At 48.5% G+C, this 18,597-nt stretch overlaps 1 protein-coding gene across 1 annotated transcript in view; it reads right to left on the reverse strand.

Moving 5' to 3' along the window:
* LOC146073361 (extracellular calcium-sensing receptor-like) overlaps positions 1 to 18,597 on the reverse strand; it is a 41,095-nt gene that overhangs the window by 20,568 nt on the left and 1,930 nt on the right. The window contains exon 2 of the mRNA XM_083180538.1: positions 5,502 to 5,606. The gene's annotated coding sequence lies outside the window, so the exon portion shown is untranslated. The remainder of the gene's footprint in view (positions 1 to 5,501; positions 5,607 to 18,597) is intronic.

Raw genomic sequence — 18,597 nt, forward strand, 5'->3', positions numbered from 1 at the left:
GTTGGGTGGAGGTGCAGTGGCAGTGATGTGTATAGATGAGGGTGTAGGATGGAGGTGCAGTGACAGTGATGTGTATAGATGAGGGTGTAGGATGGAGGTGTAGTGATAGTGATGTGTATAGATGAGGGTGTAGGATGGAGGTGCAGTGACAGTGATGTGTACAGCTGAGGGTGTAGGATGGACGTGCAGTGACAGTGATGTGTATAGATGAGGGTGTAGGATTTGAGGTCCACTGACAGGGATGTGTCTAGATGAGGGTGTAGGGATGTGTATAGATGAGGGTGTACGATGGTGGTGCAGTGACAAGGATGTGTATAGATGAGGGTGTAGGATTGAGGTGCAGTGACAGGGATGTGTATAGATGAGGGTGTAGGATGGAGGTGCGGTGACAGTGATGTGTATAGATGAGGGTGTAGGATGGAGGTGCAGTGACAGTGATGTGTATAGATGAGGGTCTAGGATAAAGGAGCAGTGACAGTGATGTGTATAGATAAGGGTGCAGGATGGAGGTGCAGTGACAGTGATGTGTATAGATGAGGGTCTAGAAAGAAGGTGCAGTGACAGTGATGTGTATAGATGAGGGTGTAGGATTGACGTCCACTGACAGGGATGTGTATAGATGAGGGTGTAGGGATGTGTATAGATGATGGTGTACGATGGTGGTGCAGTGACAGGGTTGTTTATAGATGAGGGTGTAGGATGGAGGTGCAGTGACAGTGATGTGTACAGATGAGGGTGTACGATGGTGGTGCAGTGACAGTGATGTGTATAGATGAGGGTGTAGGATTGAGGTCCACTGACAGGGATGTGTATAGATGAGGATGTAGGATAGAGGCGCAGTGACAGTGATGTGTATAGATGAGGGTGTAGGATGAAGGTGCAGTGACAGTGATGTGTATAGATGAGGGTGTAGGATTGAGGTCCACTGACAGGGATGTGTATAGATGAGGATCTAGGAAGAAGGTGCAGTGACAGTGATGTCTATAGATGAGGGTGCAGGATTAAGGTCCACTGACAGGGATGTGTATAGATGAGGGTGTAGGATTGAGGTCCCCTGACATGGATGTGTATAGATGAGGTGTATGATCGAGGTGCAGTGACAGTGATGTGTATAGATGAGGTGTAGGATGGAGGTGCAGTGACAGTGATGTGGATAGATGAGGGTGTAGGATGGAGGTGCAGTGACAGTGATGTGTATAGATGAGGGTCTAGGATAAAGGTGCAGTGACAGTGATGTGTATAGATGAGGGTGTAGGATTGAGGTCCACTGACAGTGATGTGTATAGATGAGGGTCTAGGATGAAGGTGCAGTGACAGTGATGTGTATAGATGAGGGTGTAGGATGGAGATGCAGTGACAGTGATGTGTATAGATGAGGGTGTTGGATGGAAGTGCAAGGACAGTGATGTGTATAGATGAGGGTGTAGGATGGAGGTGCAGTGACAGTGATGTGTATAGATGAGGGTGTAGGATGGAGGTGTAGTGAAAATGAGGTGTAAAGATGAGGGTGTAGGATGGAGGTGCAGTAACAGTAATGTGCATAGATAAGGTTGTGGGATGGAGGTGCAGTGACAGTGATGTGCAGGGCTATTTTTGTGCAGGCTCCAGCAGGAACTGAGGCCCTTATTCTAGTTCACTCTTTCAGACAAAATATTTCTTAGATGGACAAAACCATGTGCACTGCAGGTGAGGCAGGTGTAAAACCCCACCCAAATCTAATTATCTCTGCACAAGTAACACCTGCCTCACCTGCAGTGCACATGGTTTTGTCCATCTAAGAAATATTTTGTCTGAAAGAGTGAACTAGAATAAGGGCCACAGTTCCTGCTGGAGCCTGCACAAAAATAGCCCTGGTGATGTGTATAGATGAGGGTGTTGGATGGAAGTGCAAGGACAGTGATGTGTATAGATGAGGGTGTAGGATGGAGGTGCAGTGACAGTGATGTGTACAGATGAGTGTGTAGGATGGAGGTGCAGTGACAGTGATGTGTATAGATGAGGGTGTAGAATGGAGGTGCAGTGAAAGTGAGGTGTATAGATGAGGGTGTACAACGGTGGTGCAGTGACAGGGATGTGTAAAGATGAGGTGTAGGATGAAGGTGCCGTGACAGTGATGTGTATAGATGAGGGTGTAGGATGGAGGTGCAGTGAAAGTGAGGTGTATTGAATAGGTGTAGGATGGAGGTGCAGTGACAGTGATGTGTATAGATAAGGGTACAGTATGGAAATGCAGTGACAGTGAGGTGTATAGATGAGGGTGTAGGATGGAGGTGCAGTGACAGTAATGCCTATAGATGAGGTGTAGGATTGAGGTGCAGTGACAGGGATGTGTATAGTTAAGGGTGTAGGATGGAGGTGCAGTTACCATTATGTTTATAGATGAGGGTGTAGTGTGGAGGTGCAGTGACAAGGATTTGTAGAGATGAGGGCGTAGGATGGAGGTACAGTTACAGGGATGTATAGAAATGAGGGTGTAGAATGAAGGAGCAGTGACAGGGATGTGTATAGATGAGGCTGTAGGATTGAGGTCCACTGACAGGGATGTGTATAGATATGGGTGTAGGATAGAGGTGCAGTGACAGTGATGTGTATAGATGAGGGTGTAGGATGGAGGTGCAGTGACAGTGATGTGTATAGATGAGGGTGTAGGATGGAGATGCAGTGACAGTGATGTGTATAGATGAGTGTGTAGGATGGAGGTACAGTGACAGTGATGTGTATAGATGAGGCTGTAGGATTGAGGTCCACTGACAGGGATGTGTATAGATGAGGGTGTAGGATGGAGGTGCAGTGACAGTGGTGTGTATAGATGAGGGTGTAGGGTGGAGGTGCAGTGACAGTGATGTGTATAGATGAGGGTGTAGGATGGAGGTACAGTGACAGGGATGTGTATAGATGAGGGTGTAGGATGGAGGTGCAGTGACAGTGATGTGTATAGATGAGGGTGTAGGATAGAGGTGCAGTGACAGTGATGTGTACAGATGAGGGTGTAGGATGAAAGTGCAGTGACAGTGATGTGTATAGATGATGGTGTAGGATAGAGGTGCAGTGACAGTAATGTGTACAGATGAGGGTGTAGGATGGAGGTGCAGTGACAGTGATGTGTATGGATGATGGTGTAGGATGGAGGTGCAGTGACAGTAATGTGTACAGATGAGGGTGTAGGATAGAGGTGCAGTGACAGTGATGTGTATAGATGAGGGTGTAGGATGGAAGTGCAGTGATGTGTATAGATGAGGGTGTAGGATGGAGGTGCAGTGACAGTGATGTGTATAGATGAGGGTGTAGGATGGAGGTGCAGTGACAGTGATGTGTATGGATGATGGTGTAGGATAGAGGTGCAGTGACAGTAATGTGTACAGATGAGGGTGTAGGATAGAGGTGCAGTGACAGTGATGTGTATAGATGAGGGTGTAGGATGGAGGTGCAGTGACAGTGAAGTGTATGGATGATGGTGTAGGATAGAGGTGCAGTGATAGTAATGTGTACAGATGAGCGTGTAGGATAGAGGTGCAGTGACAGTGATGTGTATAGATGAAGGTGTAGGATGGAGGTGCAGTGACAATGATGTGTATAGATGAGTGTGTAGGATGGAGGTGCAGTGACAGTGATGTGTACAGATGAGGGTGTAGGATGGAGGTGCAGTGACAGTGATGTGTATAGATGAGTGTGTAGGATGGCGGTACATTGACAGTGATGTGTACAGATGAGGGTGTAGGATGGAAGTACAGTGACAGTGATGTGTATAGATGAGGGTGTAGGATGGAGGTACAGTGACAGTAATGTGTATAGATGAGGTGTAGGTTGGAGGTACAGTGATGTGTATAGATGAGGGTGTAGGATGGAGGTGCAGTGAGAGTGATGTGTATAGATGATGGTGTAGGGTGGAGGTGCAGTGACAGTGATGTGTATAGATGAGGGTGTAGGATGTAGGTGCAGTGACTGTGATGTGTATAGATGAGGGTGTAGGATGGAGGTGCAGTGACAGTGATGTGTATAGATGAGGGTGTAGGATGGAGGTGCAGTGACAGTGATGTGTACAGCTGAGGGTGTAGGATGGACGTGCAGTGACAGTGATGTGTATATATGAGGGTGTAGGATGGAGGTGCAGTGACAGTGATGTGTATAGATGAGGTGTGGGATGGAGGTACAGTGACAGTAATGTGTACAGATGAGGGTGTAGGATGGAGGTGCAGGGACAGTGTGTATAGAGGTATAGCGGCAGTGATGTGTATAGAAGTATAGCGGCAGTGATGTGTATGGAGGTATAATGTTAGTTATGTGTATGGAGGTATAGTGGCAGTGATGTGTATAGCGGTATAGTGGCAGTGATGTGTATAGAGGTATAGTGGCAGTGTTGTGTATAGTTATGCATAGTGGTATAGTGGCAGTGATGTGTATGGTGTTATAGTGGCAGTGATGTGTATGGAGGTATAGCGGCAGTGATGTGTATAGAGGTATAGTGGCAGTGATGTGTATAGAGGTATAGCAGCAGTGATGTGTATAGAGGTATAGTGGCAGTGACGTGTATAGAGGTATAGTGGCAGTGATGTGTATAGAGGTATAGCGGCAGTGATGTGTATAGAGGTATAGCGGCAGTGATGTGTATGAAGGTATAGTGGCAGTGATGTGTATAGAGGTATAGCGGCAGTGATGTGTATAGAGGTATAGTGGCAGTGATCTGTATAGAGGTATAGTGGCAGTGGTGTGTATAGTTATGCATAGTGGTATAGTGGCAGTGATGTGTATGGAGGTACAGTTGCAGTGATATGCATAGTGGTATAGTGGCAGTGATGTGTATAGAGGTATAGTGGCAGTGATGTGTATGGAGGTATAGTGGCAGTGATGTGTATAGAGGTATAGTGGCAGTGATGTGTATGGAGGTATAGTGGCAGTGATGTGTATGGAGGTATAGTGGCAGTGATGTGTATGGAGGTATAGTGGCAGTGATGTGTATAGAGGTATAGTGGCAGTGATCTGTATAGAGGTATAGTGGCAGTGATGTGTATTGAGGTATAGTGGCAGTGATGTGTATGGAGGTATAGTGGCAGTGATGTGTATGGAGGTATAGTGGCAGTGATGTGTATGGAGGTATAGTGGCAGTGATGTGTATAGAGGTATAGTGGCAGTGATCTGTATAGAGGTATAGTGGCAGTGATGTGTATGGAGATATAGTGGCAATGATGTGTTATGGAGGTATAGTGGCAATGATGTGTATGGAGTTATAGTGGCAGTGATGTGTATAGAGGTATAGTGGCAGTGATCTGTATAGAGGTATAGTGGCAGTGATGTGTATGGAGGTATAGTGGCAGTGATGTGTATGGAGGTATAGTGGCAGTGATGTGTATAGAGGTACAGTGGCAGTTATGTGTATGGAGGTATAGTGGCAGTGATGTGTATAGAGGTTCAGTGGCAGTGATGTGTATAGAGGTATAGTGGCAGTGTTGTGTGATGGGTGTCAGTATAAGCTAGAGGTGAGGGCACAGATGCATCATACTCACAGTACACCGATAGTCTCCTATGATGACACCTTGCGATTCTTTTTATACAGTCAGTTGCTTCTTGTGTTTGTTGTCAGTTCGGCATTATCTCCATATGATCTATAACTGAACATAAATGACGGTAACAGTAAATGACGGGTGATTTATAATTACACCATTTTCTTATAATTGTCTTGCATATATTCTCAGCGGACGTTACCTGTATTAGAGATGAAATGATTTCCTAGTAATGTATCACACAGATAATTGTGCAGCTGTGATCTCCCAGCTGTGCGGTAATTGGAATGTCATTACTGTACGTACAGGATACAGCTGTGTACTCACCATAATGTAGTACGCTAACAGCAGCTTCATTTTACAGTAATTCAGTTACATGGTCAATTTCTTATACTTGTTAATAGATGACCGGGGTGTATCGTTATTCTCACAGCAGACCGGTTATATTACGCAGATACAGTTATCGGAGTGTATCATTATTCGCACAGCAGACCGGTTATATTACGCAGATACAGTTATCGGGGTGTATCATTATTCGCACAGCAGACCGGTTATATTACACAGATACAGTTATTGGGGTGTATCGTTATTCACACAGCAGACCGGTTATATTACGCAGATACAGTTATCGGGGTGTATCGTTATTCACACAGCAGACCGGTTATATTACACAGATACAGTTACCGGGATGTATCATTATTCACACAACAGATCGGTTATATTACGCAGATACATTTATCGGGGTGTATCATTATTCGCACAACAGACCGGTTATATTACACAGATACATTTATCGGGGTGTATCATTATTCGTACAGCAGACCGGTTATATTCCGCAGATACAGTTACCGGGATGTATCATTATTCGCACAGCAGACCGGTTATATTACACAGATACAGTTACCGGGATGTATCATTATTCACACAACAGACCGGTTATATTACGCAGATACATTTATCGGGGTGTATCATTATTCGTACAGCAGACCGGTTATATTACGCAGATACAGTTATCGGGGTGTATCATTATTCACACAACAGACAGGTTATATTACACAGATACAGTTACCGGGGTGTATCATTATTCGCACAGCAGACCGGTTATATTACGCAGATACAGTTATCGAGGTGTATCATTATTCGCACAGCAGACCGGTTATATTACGCAGACACAGTTATCGGGGTGTATCGTTATTCACACAGCAGACCGGTTATATTACGCAGATACAGTTATCGGGTGTATCATTATTCGCACAGCAGACCGGTTATATTACCCAGATACAGTTATCGGGATGTATCATTATTCGCACAGCAGACCGGTTATATTACCCAGATACAGTTATCGGGATGTATCATTATTCACACAGCCGACCGGTTATATTACGCAGATACAGTTATCGGGTGTATCATTATTCGCACAGCAGACCGGTTATATTACCCAGATACAGTTATCGGGATGTATCATTATTCGCACAGCCGACCGGTTATATTACGCAGATACAGTTATCGGGGTGTATCATTATTCGCACAGCAGACCGGTTATATTACGCAGATACAGTTATCGGGGTGTATCATTATTCACACAGCCGACCGGTTATATTACGCAGATACAGTTATCGGGGTGTATCATTATTCACACAGCCGACCGGTTATATTACGCAGATACAGTTATCGGGTGTATCATTATTCACACAGCCGACCGGTTATATTACGCAGATACAGTTATCGGGGTGTATCATTATTCGCACAGCAGACCGGTTATATTACGCAGATACAGTTATCGGGATGTATCATTATTCACACAGCAGACCGGTTATATTACCCAGATACAGTTATCGGGATGTATCATTATTCACACAGCCGACCGGTTATATTACGCAGATACAGTTATCGGGGTGTATCGTTATTCTCACAGCAGACCGGTTATATTACGCAGATACAGTTATCGGAGTGTATCATTATTCGCACAGCAGACCGGTTATATTACGCAGATACAGTTATCGGGGTGTATCATTATTCGCACAGCAGACCGGTTATATTACACAGATACAGTTATAGGGGTGTATCGTTATTCACACAGCAGACCGGTTATATTACGCAGATACAGTTATCGGGGTGTATCGTTATTCACACAGCAGACCGGTTATATTACACAGATACAGTTACCGGGATGTATCATTATTCACACAACAGATCGGTTATATTACGCAGATACATTTATCGGGGTGTATCATTATTCGCACAACAGACCGGTTATATTACACAGATACATTTATCGGGGTGTATCATTATTCGTACAGCAGACCGGTTATATTCCGCAGATACAGTTACCGGGATGTATCATTATTCGCACAGCAGACCGGTTATATTACACAGATACAGTTACCGGGATGTATCATTATTCACACAACAGACCGGTTATATCACGCAGATACATTTATCGGGGTGTATCATTATTCGTACAGCAGACCGGTTATATTACACAGATACAGTTATCGGGGTGTATCATTATTCACACAACAGACAGGTTATATTACACAGATACAGTTACCGGGGTGTATCATTATTCGCACAGCAGACCGGTTATATTACGCAGATACAGTTATCGAGGTGTATCATTATTCGCACAGCAGACCGGTTATATTACGCAGACACAGTTATCGGGGTGTATCGTTATTCACACAGCAGACCGGTTATATTACGCAGATACAGTTATCGGGTGTATCATTATTCGCACAGCAGACCGGTTATATTACCCAGATACAGTTATCGGGATGTATCATTATTCGCACAGCAGACCGGTTATATTACCCAGATACAGTTATCGGGATGTATCATTATTCACACAGCCGACCGGTTATATTACGCAGATACAGTTATCGGGTGTATCATTATTCGCACAGCAGACCGGTTATATTACCCAGATACAGTTATCGGGATGTATCATTATTCGCACAGCAGACCGGTTATATTACCCAGATACAGTTATCGGGATGTATCATTATTCACACAGCCGACCGGTTATATTACGCAGATACAGTTATCGGGGTGTATCATTATTCGCACAGCAGACCGGTTATATTACGCAGATACAGTTATCGGGGTGTATCATTATTCACACAGCCGACCGGTTATATTACGCAGATACAGTTATCGGGGTGTATCATTATTCACACAGCCGACCGGTTATATTACGCAGATACAGTTATCGGGGTGTATCATTATTCACACAGCCGACCGGTTATATTACGCAGATACAGTTATCGGGGTGTATCATTATTCGCACAGCAGACCGGTTATATTACGCAGATACAGTTATCGGGATGTATCATTATTCACACAGCAGACCGGTTATATTACCCAGATACAGTTATCGGGATGTATCATTATTCACACAGCCGACCGGTTATATTACGCAGATACAGTTATCGGGGTGTATCATTATTCGCACAGCAGACCGGTTATATTACGCAGATACAGTTACCGGGATGTATCATTATTCGCACAGCAGACCGGTTATATTACGCAGATACAGTTACCGGGATGTATCATTATTCGCACAGCAGACCGGTTATATTACGCAGATACAGTTATCGGGATGTATCATTATTCACACAACAGACCGGTTATATTACGCAGATACAGTTATCGGGATGTATCATTATTCACATAACAGACCGGTTATAACGCAGATACAGTTACCGGGATGTATCATTATTCGCACAACAGACCAGTTATATTACACAGATACAGTTATCGGGGTGTATCAGTATTCGCACAGCAGACCGGTTATATTACGCAGATACAGTTATCGGGGTGTATCAGTATTCGCACAGCAGACCGGTTATATTACGCAGATACAGTTATCGGGGTGTATCAGTATTCGCACAGCAGACCGGTTATATTACGCAGATACAGTTATCGGGGTGTATCATTATTCGCACAGTAGACCGGTTATATTACACAGATACAGTTATCGGGGTGTATCAGTATTCGCACAGCAGACCGGTTATATTACGCAGATACAGTTATCGGGATGTATCATTACTCACACAACAGACCGGTTATATTACGCAGATACAGTTACCGGTGTGGGCACTGATGTCATGTGATGCCAGCCGCCCATTCTGAGCACAGATCTCACAGTCCAGCAGCAGCAGCAGTGGCACCATCACTTGCTGCAGTACAAGTTGGGCGGGAGTCATCCTGTCCCCATTGCAGGTGTTTGCAGGGTTCCTGGGATAGAGCCACTTAACTCTGCGGCAGAGCCCAGGCAGCACAGGCTAACATGTGCGGCACTGCAGCCCAGGACCACCCATCAGTGAAGGAACCCTCTGGAGGTCAAGGAGCGGGAGTCAATGGGGCCCTGTGGATGGAAGTCCAGACCCTCTGGCTCCCAGTAAGCAGTGCTGGGCCCAGTATGCAGTGCCGGGTCAGAGAGCTCAGCTAGGATTTGGGTGTCCAGCAGCCTCGGATCCCTGCTGGTGGCTGCAGCCAGGCTGCAGGAGTGAACCCCTGGTACTCCGAGGGCAGGAGGTGGCTGCAGTGACTGGAAGAGAGAGGAGACACAAACTAGGTCTGGGATCACTCCAGAGTCTGTGGCAAGGCAACCAGGCTGACTGCCTGCATGCTGGGAGATTGGGATAGCTGGCTCCCAGTGCAGAGAGTTAAGGAGCCCCTGCAGCCAGGATGGCTTTCCTAAGCTGCAGAGCTAAAGGTGCCCAGTGATCAGCATTGGGCACAAAAGGCTTTAAATTTAATGTATTAAATCTCCTATATATTTGGCTACATCTGTCACTCAAAGTGGGTGTCTGTGTCTATAACGCTCTGTTCCTGGACTTTCCTCTTAATGGCCCTTATTTTGATCTGAGCGGTACGGCCCGCGTGCGGCCGTACCGCCGATGTTTACACTCTGCACATGCGCAGAGGTCACTCTGCGCATGTGCAGGGGAATTCGCCGAGTAAAAAATTTAGACGCCGCAAAGGGGGCGTATAGGGGTGTGAGGGGCTTAATAGCCTCATTACCCTATGTATACGCCCAGCGTTTCATGGGCGTTCCCATGCAAACGCGGGGCGTATGCATGGTAATGAGGCTATGACGCCAGTGATGGGGGCGGAAAGCTGACATCGCCGGATGTCAGCTGCCCGCCCCAATACAAGCTTTCACACGGACGATTGTCCGTGTGCTCTAAGCTTGCGTGAGCGGGGGGAGCGTGCGGCCCTGCCTTCGATGGTCATCGACCATCGAATGCAGGGGGCAGCTCCCAACATGGTGGAGGCGTACGCCCCGCCATTTTCATGCGGATCGGCAGCCGTCCGTGTACGGACGGCCGTGCCGATCCGTCTTGTAGGCGGGGATTCGTCTGGTGCGGTCGGAGCCGCATATGCGGCTCGACCGCACCAACCAGAATAAGGGCCAATGTGTGATTGCCTTCATCTGTGCTGAACACCTTTCTGAGAAATTAACCTGTTTAAAACAGGTGATGGCAATCATACATTAAGGGGAAGTCTAGAAACAGAGCATTGTGTCCCTCCTGGAGAGGGTCATGTTGGGAGGTATGTGACAGAGAACCAGCCCAGTGAGCCCACAGACAGTGCCAGACACCCAGGGCCGGCGCTACCCACTCAGTGAAGGATGCAAAGCAGGGAGGCGCCAGGCTAAAGAGGCGCTCTTCCCCTGACTGCATCCCCGCTGATTTCTGCCCTGCTTCAGTTGTTCTTGCCGGCTACTGCTGCCTGTCAAAGCATAGGACAGGCAGGGCAGCAGCGCCGGCAGCTAGGAAACCCTTCCACTAGTTATTTTCAACGAAATAGAAAGTGAAAGTCAGCGCCGCGGCTCCCGAAAAAGGGGCGGAGCTACGTGGAAAATGGGCGGAGCTACACAGGAGAGTGTTTCCTGTGTGTCACAGACTACAGTGGCAGCAAAGCTTCATTAAGTAAGTGGAGACAATCAGCGAGATAATGAGTGTGTGTTGTGTGTGTATGTTGTGTGTGTGTATGTTGTAGTGTGGGACATTGTTTGTAGAAGTGGTGCAGCTACTGGGAACATTGGGCCTGATTCTGGTTGGACCCACAAAGCTGCGAAATATGCAGCTTTGCAGGTTCTCTAAACGCCGTCCTGCACCCGCACGAACGTCTGCCCTACCTCGCACACTGATTTCCACGCATGCATGTGAATGGATGTTTAGCATAAACATCCATTCACAGCCTTGTGTGCGGGGTCAAAATCATTCAATGGTCGACGACCATCGATTGATTTTGCAAGTGCTCAAAGCTGTAAGACACCTCTCTGGTGTCTTACATCTGCAAGCGCCGTGGGTGGGCAGCTGACATTGACTGACATCTGCTGCCCGCCCACTGCACCCGTGTCATGTTTGAATTTCCATGGGAACGCCCATGAAATGCTGGGCGTTCCCATGGGCACGACGATGGCCCACGGCCCCCGCCCGCACTGCCGTGTGTGAGTGGCCGGCGAATAATCAGTTTGCCGTGCCCACTCGCACACTGGGGCTTTGCTCGCGCATAATTACTTATGCAGAGTCTTTAAAAATCGCTCCCCTGTGCGTATAGAATAGGCTACTATGGGCATAATGTGTGTAAAGGGAGCTGCTACTTAGGGCATTATGCGGGCAAACTCTGTTAATTGCCCTGCTTCTGAGGGCATTATGCGTGTAAACGGTGTTGCTACTGAGAGCATTATTTGTGTATGCGGCGCTGCTACTACAGACATTATGGTGCTGCTATTATGGCATTATGTGTGTAAACGGTGCTGCTACTATGGGCATTATGCGTTTAAACACTGCCGCTATGGCAGGAATTATGTGTTTAAATGGTGCTGCTACTGTGGGCATTATGTGTGTTAGTGGCACTGCTGCTACTGGGGGCATTGTGGGTAAGCAGTGCTTCTCCTGTGGATATTGGGTCTGATTCTGGTTCATTCGCAAAAGCAAATTCTCTATTTAATGGACAAAACCATGCTGCACTGCAGGTGGGGCAGATGTTACATGTGCAGATAGAGTTAGATTTGGGTGAGTTATTTCGTTTCTGTGCAGGGTAAATACTGGCTGCAATATAGATATCAGTCTGAAGTACAAACCCCACCCAAATCTAACTCTCTGCACATGTTTCATCTGCCCCACCTGCAGTGCACATGGCGGGGTTATTCACATTGATTTGAATCCCCCGTGGGTACATGAAGACCAATGGTGTGCATCTGCGCATGTGCAGACGCATTTCTGTACATGTTCAGAAGCATGGTGCAAACACCCAGGACAGCCAGCGGGGGGGGGGGGGGGGGGGGGCACCAGGCAGCCCCATTAGCATATGTTTCAGGAGCATTTCATGGGCATTCCCATGAGAACGCTGGGCGTTCTCATGCTAATGAGGCCTTGACACACGTGCGAGGGCGCGGGCAGCTGACATCACCGAATGCCAGCTGCCTGCCCATTTCCATCCCACGCATATGTAAGTGACATCAAAGTCACTTTTATAAGCGTGCACCTTCCACATCTTTCGGAGGTTGGCGACCATCGAAAGATGTGGGTGTTCCCCGCTGCATGCAAATGGATGTTATGTTAAACACCCATTCGCAGCCTGTGCATGGGAACACACACTGTGAGGGGTTGCGGGCAGCCCTGCATTCGCCGAATTTGCAGTCTTGCGAATCAACCAGAATGACCCCCATGGTATTGTCCATTGTAGAGAGTTTTCTTTTGCTAATGAACCAGAATCAGGCCCATTATGTGTAAAAGGGGTGCTACTACTGAGAGCATTATGTTTATAAGGGGCACCACTACTATGGGAATTATGTGTATAAGGGGTGCTACTGGTGTGGGCATTATGTGTAAGGGACTCAACTTATGCAGCCATTATGAGTGTAAGCTGCATTGCTACTGGGTGCAGTATATGTGTATGCGTCACTGCTGGCATTCTGTGTATAAGTGGTGCAACTGTGGGCATTATGTGTAAGAGGAACTACTACTGCAAGCTTTATGTGCATAACGGGAGCTACTAGTAGGGGTATTAGGTGCTACTACTGCAGGCATCATTATGTTTATAAGGGGCGCTACTACTGTGGGCATTATGTGTGTAAGGGACGCTGCTATTGCAGGCATTATAATGTGTATAATTTGTGCTACTATTGAGGCATTATGTGTATAAGCGACACTACTACTGTGGGTATTATGTACATAAGCGACAATACAACTTGGATTTTTTTTGTGTATAAGGGACACTACTACTGTAGGCATATGTGTAAAAGGCATTATTGTGTAGTGAAGGGGAACTGTGGTGTCTATTGTGTCTATTAAGATTGTGCTACCGATGTGGTGTAGTTTGGGAGGGCGCAAATTTATAGTTTGCAGGAGGGCGCCAAACACCCTAGCACCGGCCCTGCAGACACCCACAGCCTTCCCATGTTGCCCAGCACTGCTACTCCACAGCCACCAGGTGAGCGCCCCCCTCCCGCGATTTGCGGCAAAACCTCCCCCCCCCGCGCCCCCACCCCCCTTCCGCGATTCGCGGCAAAAACACCCGCTCCCCCGCGACCCCCCCTACCGCGATTCGCAGCAAAAACACCCCCGCGACCCCCCCTCCCGTGATTCGCTGCAAAAAGAACCCCCCCACGACCCCTCCCGCAATTCACGGCATAACCACCACCCCGCGACCCCCCCCTCCCGCGAATCGCGGCAAACCCTCCCCCGTGACCCCCCCCCCCCCCGATTCGCTGAAAAAACACCCCCCCGCGACCTCCCTCCCGCGATTCGCGGCAAAAAGAACCCCCCCGCGACCCCCCCTTGCACGATTTGCAGCACCACCCCTGCGACCCCCCTCCCGCGATTCGCGGCACCCCCCCCCCCGCAATTCGCAGCAGCCCCAGGATTAAATGGCACATGCAAAACACTGACATGGCTATGGTCGACAATGAAAAAGGTCGACATGAGTTTTTAAAGATTTATTTTTAATTTTTTTTAATTTTTTCATATTCATTGTCATGTGTCGACATGGACACCAATGAAGTGGCACACTTATGTCAACATTTACATGTGTTGACCTTTCTGTGTTGATTTTTTTCTTGTGGCGATTCGCGTCACACCCCCCCGCAACCCCCCCTCCCGCGATTCGCGGCACCCCCCGTGACCCCCCACCTCCCGCAATTCGCGGCAACCCCCCACCGGAACCCCTGTGAACCCCGCCCTCCCGCGATTCGCGGCACACACCCCCGTGACCCCCCCCTCCCGCAATTCGCGGCACCCGCCCGTGATTCGCGGCAGCTCCAGAATTAAATTGCACATGGAAAACACTGACATGGCTATGGTCGACAATGAAAAAGGTTGACATGAGTTTTTTAAGTTTTTTTGTCATTTTTTGAATATTTTCATATTCATTCTCATGTGTCGACATGGACACCAATGAAGTGCCACACTTATGTCAACATTTACATGTGTTGACCTTTCTGTGTTGATTTTTTTCTTGTGGCGATTCGCGTCACACCTCCGGCAACCCCCCCTCCGGCGATTCGCGGCACCCCCCGCGACCCCCCCCTCCCGCAATTCGCGGCAACCCCCCACCGGAACCCCCATGAACCCCGCTCTCCCGCGATTCGCGGCACCCACCCCCCGCAACACCCCCCTCCCGCAAATCGCGGCACCCCCCGCGATTCGCGGCAGCCCCAGGATTAAATGGCACATGCAAAACACTGGCACGGCTATGGTCGACAATGAAAAAGGTTGACATGAGTTTTTGAAGATTTATTTCATTTTTTGAATGTTTTCATATTCATTGTCTTGTGTCAACATGGACACCAATGAAGTGGCACACTTATGTCAACATTTACATGTGTTGACCTTTCTGTGTTGATTTTTTCTTGTGGCGATTCGCGTCACACCCCCCCGCAACCCCCCATCCCGCGATTCGCGGCACCCCCCGTGACCCTCCACCTCCCGCAATTCGCGGCAACCCCTCACCGGAACCCCTGTGAACCCCGCCCTCCCGCGTTTCGCGGCACCTAACCCCGCGACCCCCCCCTCCCGCAATTCGCGGCACCCCCCGTGATTCGCGGCAGCTCCAGAATTAAATTGCACATGGAAAACACTGACATGGCTATGGTCGACAATGAAAAAGGTTGACATGAGTTTTTGAAGTTTTTTTTTTCATTTTTTGAATATTTTCATATTCATTCTCATGTGTCAACATGGACACCAATGAAGTGCCACACTTATGTCAACATTTACATGTGTTGACCTTTCTGTGTTGATTTTTTCTTGTGGCGATTTGCGTCACCCCCCCCCCACAACCCCCACTCCCGCGATTCACGGCACACACACACCTCCCCCGCGATTCTCGGCACCCCACCCCGTGACCCCCCCTCCCGTGATTCACGGCACACCCCCCGCGACCCCCCCTCCCATGATTCGCCGCAACCCCTGCCCCGTAACCCCCCCTCCCGCGATTCGCGGCACCCACCCCTGCGACCCCCCCTCCCGCAATTCGCGGCACCCCCCTGCGATTCGCGGCAGCTCCAGAATTAAATTGCACATGGAAAACACTGACATGGCTATGGTCGACAATGAAAAAGGTTGACATGAGTTTTTGAAGGTTTTTTTTTCATTTTTTGAATATTTTCATATTCATTCTCATGTATCGACATGGACACCAATGAAGTGCCACACTTATGTCAACATTTACATGTGTTGACCTTTCTGTGTTGATTTTTTCTTGTGGCGATTTGCGTCACACCCCCTCCACCCCCCCCGCAACCCCCACTCCCGCGATTCACGGCACACACACACCCCCCCGCGATTCTCGGCACCCCACCCCGTGACCCCCCCTCCCGTGATTCACGGCACACCCCCCGCGACCCCCCCTACCATGATTCGCCGCAACCCCCGCCCCCGTAACCCCCCTCCCGCGATTTGCGGCAACCCACCCCGCGACCCCCCTCCCGCGATTCTCTGCAATCCCTCCCCTCTCGCGATTCGCAGCATCCACCCCCCCAAACCCCCCCTCCTGCAATTCGCGGCACCCCCCGCGACCCCCCCTCCTGCAATTCGCGGCACCCTCCACGACCCCCCCTCCCGCGATTCGCGGACACCTAAGTTGCAATACAGGGCATCTTTCATACAATTCTAACCATATTTCTCATATACAAACGTTCACAAATTAAGGGGGCGCAGCCCCTTCCGACGGTGTGAAGAGCGCCCGTAGGGCGCGATGAATCACCTAGTATAGTAATATGTGTTGTGGGATTCAGGAGTCTGTACTCTGCTCAGGCTCAGTATGAAGTGTAGAGTGTAACACAAATGTATTTTAATTGTATATTAAGGTAAAAGTCTAACAAGCTGAGTGTTTTCCTTGAGCTCCATGGAGCTTAGTGGGCAAGGGACCTTGGCCTGGGGTTGGGCCTACCGAACACTTGAGCTCAAATCTGGGCTAGAGATGGTGAGCTAGACCACTAGCAGGTTATTGGAAGTGTGTTAGGCAGGGAAACTTCCTCTAGCCAGGGCAGGAGCACACAACCAGGCCAACCAGCCAGCAGGGGGACATCTGGCAGGAGCAACAACGGTGAGTACTGGCCCAGTGGGGGAATACCTGGCACTATTGGGGCATACTTGGCACTGTGGGGGAATATCTGGCACCGTGGGTGCATACCTGTGTCTGGCACTGTGGTGGCATACCTGGCATTGTGGGGGCATATGTGTATCTGGCACTATTTGGGCATATGTATATCTGGCACTGCACTATTTGGGGCGTAGGTATATCACACCCCCATTTTCATTGGCCGCACCACATGTGGCTACACCAATTTTTGGGCGCGCGTGCACACAGTACCACCAGAGTATTTATTTTAGAATTATCTGGCACTGCTGGGGGGGCATTGTGTTTATGGCATAACTGTGGGTATTGTGGGCATTGTGTAACTGATGGCATGTGTATATATGGGATCAGTATGAAATCCCGGCGGTCGGAATCCCGACGGTTGAAATACCGCTGCCGGAGTCCCGACCGCCGCAATGCCAACAAGGGGGGGGGGGGCGTGGATTGCCCCCCCTTGTGGGCGCACTGCGCTCGTCGCGCAGCAGTCCCGGTGCCTCGTTACACTTGGCACACTATTTTATTCTCCCTCTATGGGTGTCGTGGACACCCATAGAGGGACAAAGTGCCGGCATTGCAGCGTTCGGGTTTCCGGCGTCTGTATTTCGACCGCCGGGATACCGACCGCCGGGATTTTGACCGCATCCCGTATATATGGCACAATGTCTACTCAGAGAGGAGGGGGCCATGGCCAGCAGCTCTCAGAGCACTGGCCATGCCCCATAGTGGAAAAAATGGGGGATGTAGCCTTGCGAGTTCCACGATAGTAGGTCATGCCCCCTAATTTCAGGCGCGTGCCTTCAGCATGTGCAGATGTCCCTTCTCCTCTGCCTCCAGGTATGTATGCGGCATAATGTACATTGCAGTGTGTGGCATATTGTGTCTGGGGCATTGTGGTATGTGGCATAATGTGTCAGGGGCATTACAGTGTGTGGCATAATGTGTAAAGGGCACTGGTGCAGATGTATTAAGCCTTAACAAGAGATAAATGCAAGGGTGATAAGAAGAGATAAACGTCCAGCCAATCAGCTCCTTACTGACTTTTTTCAAACACAGCCTGTAACATGGCATTTAGCAGGTGATTGGCTGGTTGTTTATCTCTCCTTATCACCCTTGGATTTATCTCTTGCTAAAGCTTAATACATCTGCCCCATTATTTGGTAATTAGGCAGATTTATTTTTTATTTTTTTATTTTAGTAGCTCTTCGGGTGGATTATTTTGCCGCGAGAAGCTCACGCCCCAAAAAAGGTTGGAGACCACTGATCTAGTGTGTATGGAGAGAAAAAAGAAAGTCAGAACAGATCTACCATTTAAGTCTTATAACACATTGAAAGGATAGAGGAGTTATGTCATCCACCCCAGTCCTTCCAGTGAATCCAGTGCTTTTGGGTCCCAAAGTAATAATGGCTAAAACTATGCAACTCTCCAACAGCAGGAGGCTAAATCATTTTGCATAAGAAACAGAGTTTTGTTTTCAGACATACTGGGTCAAACAACACTTATTAA

This window comes from Crinia signifera, chromosome 4 (genome assembly GCF_055691185.1).
Source record: "Crinia signifera chromosome 4, ASM5569118v1, whole genome shotgun sequence".
Taxonomy (NCBI): domain Eukaryota; kingdom Metazoa; phylum Chordata; class Amphibia; order Anura; family Myobatrachidae; genus Crinia; species Crinia signifera.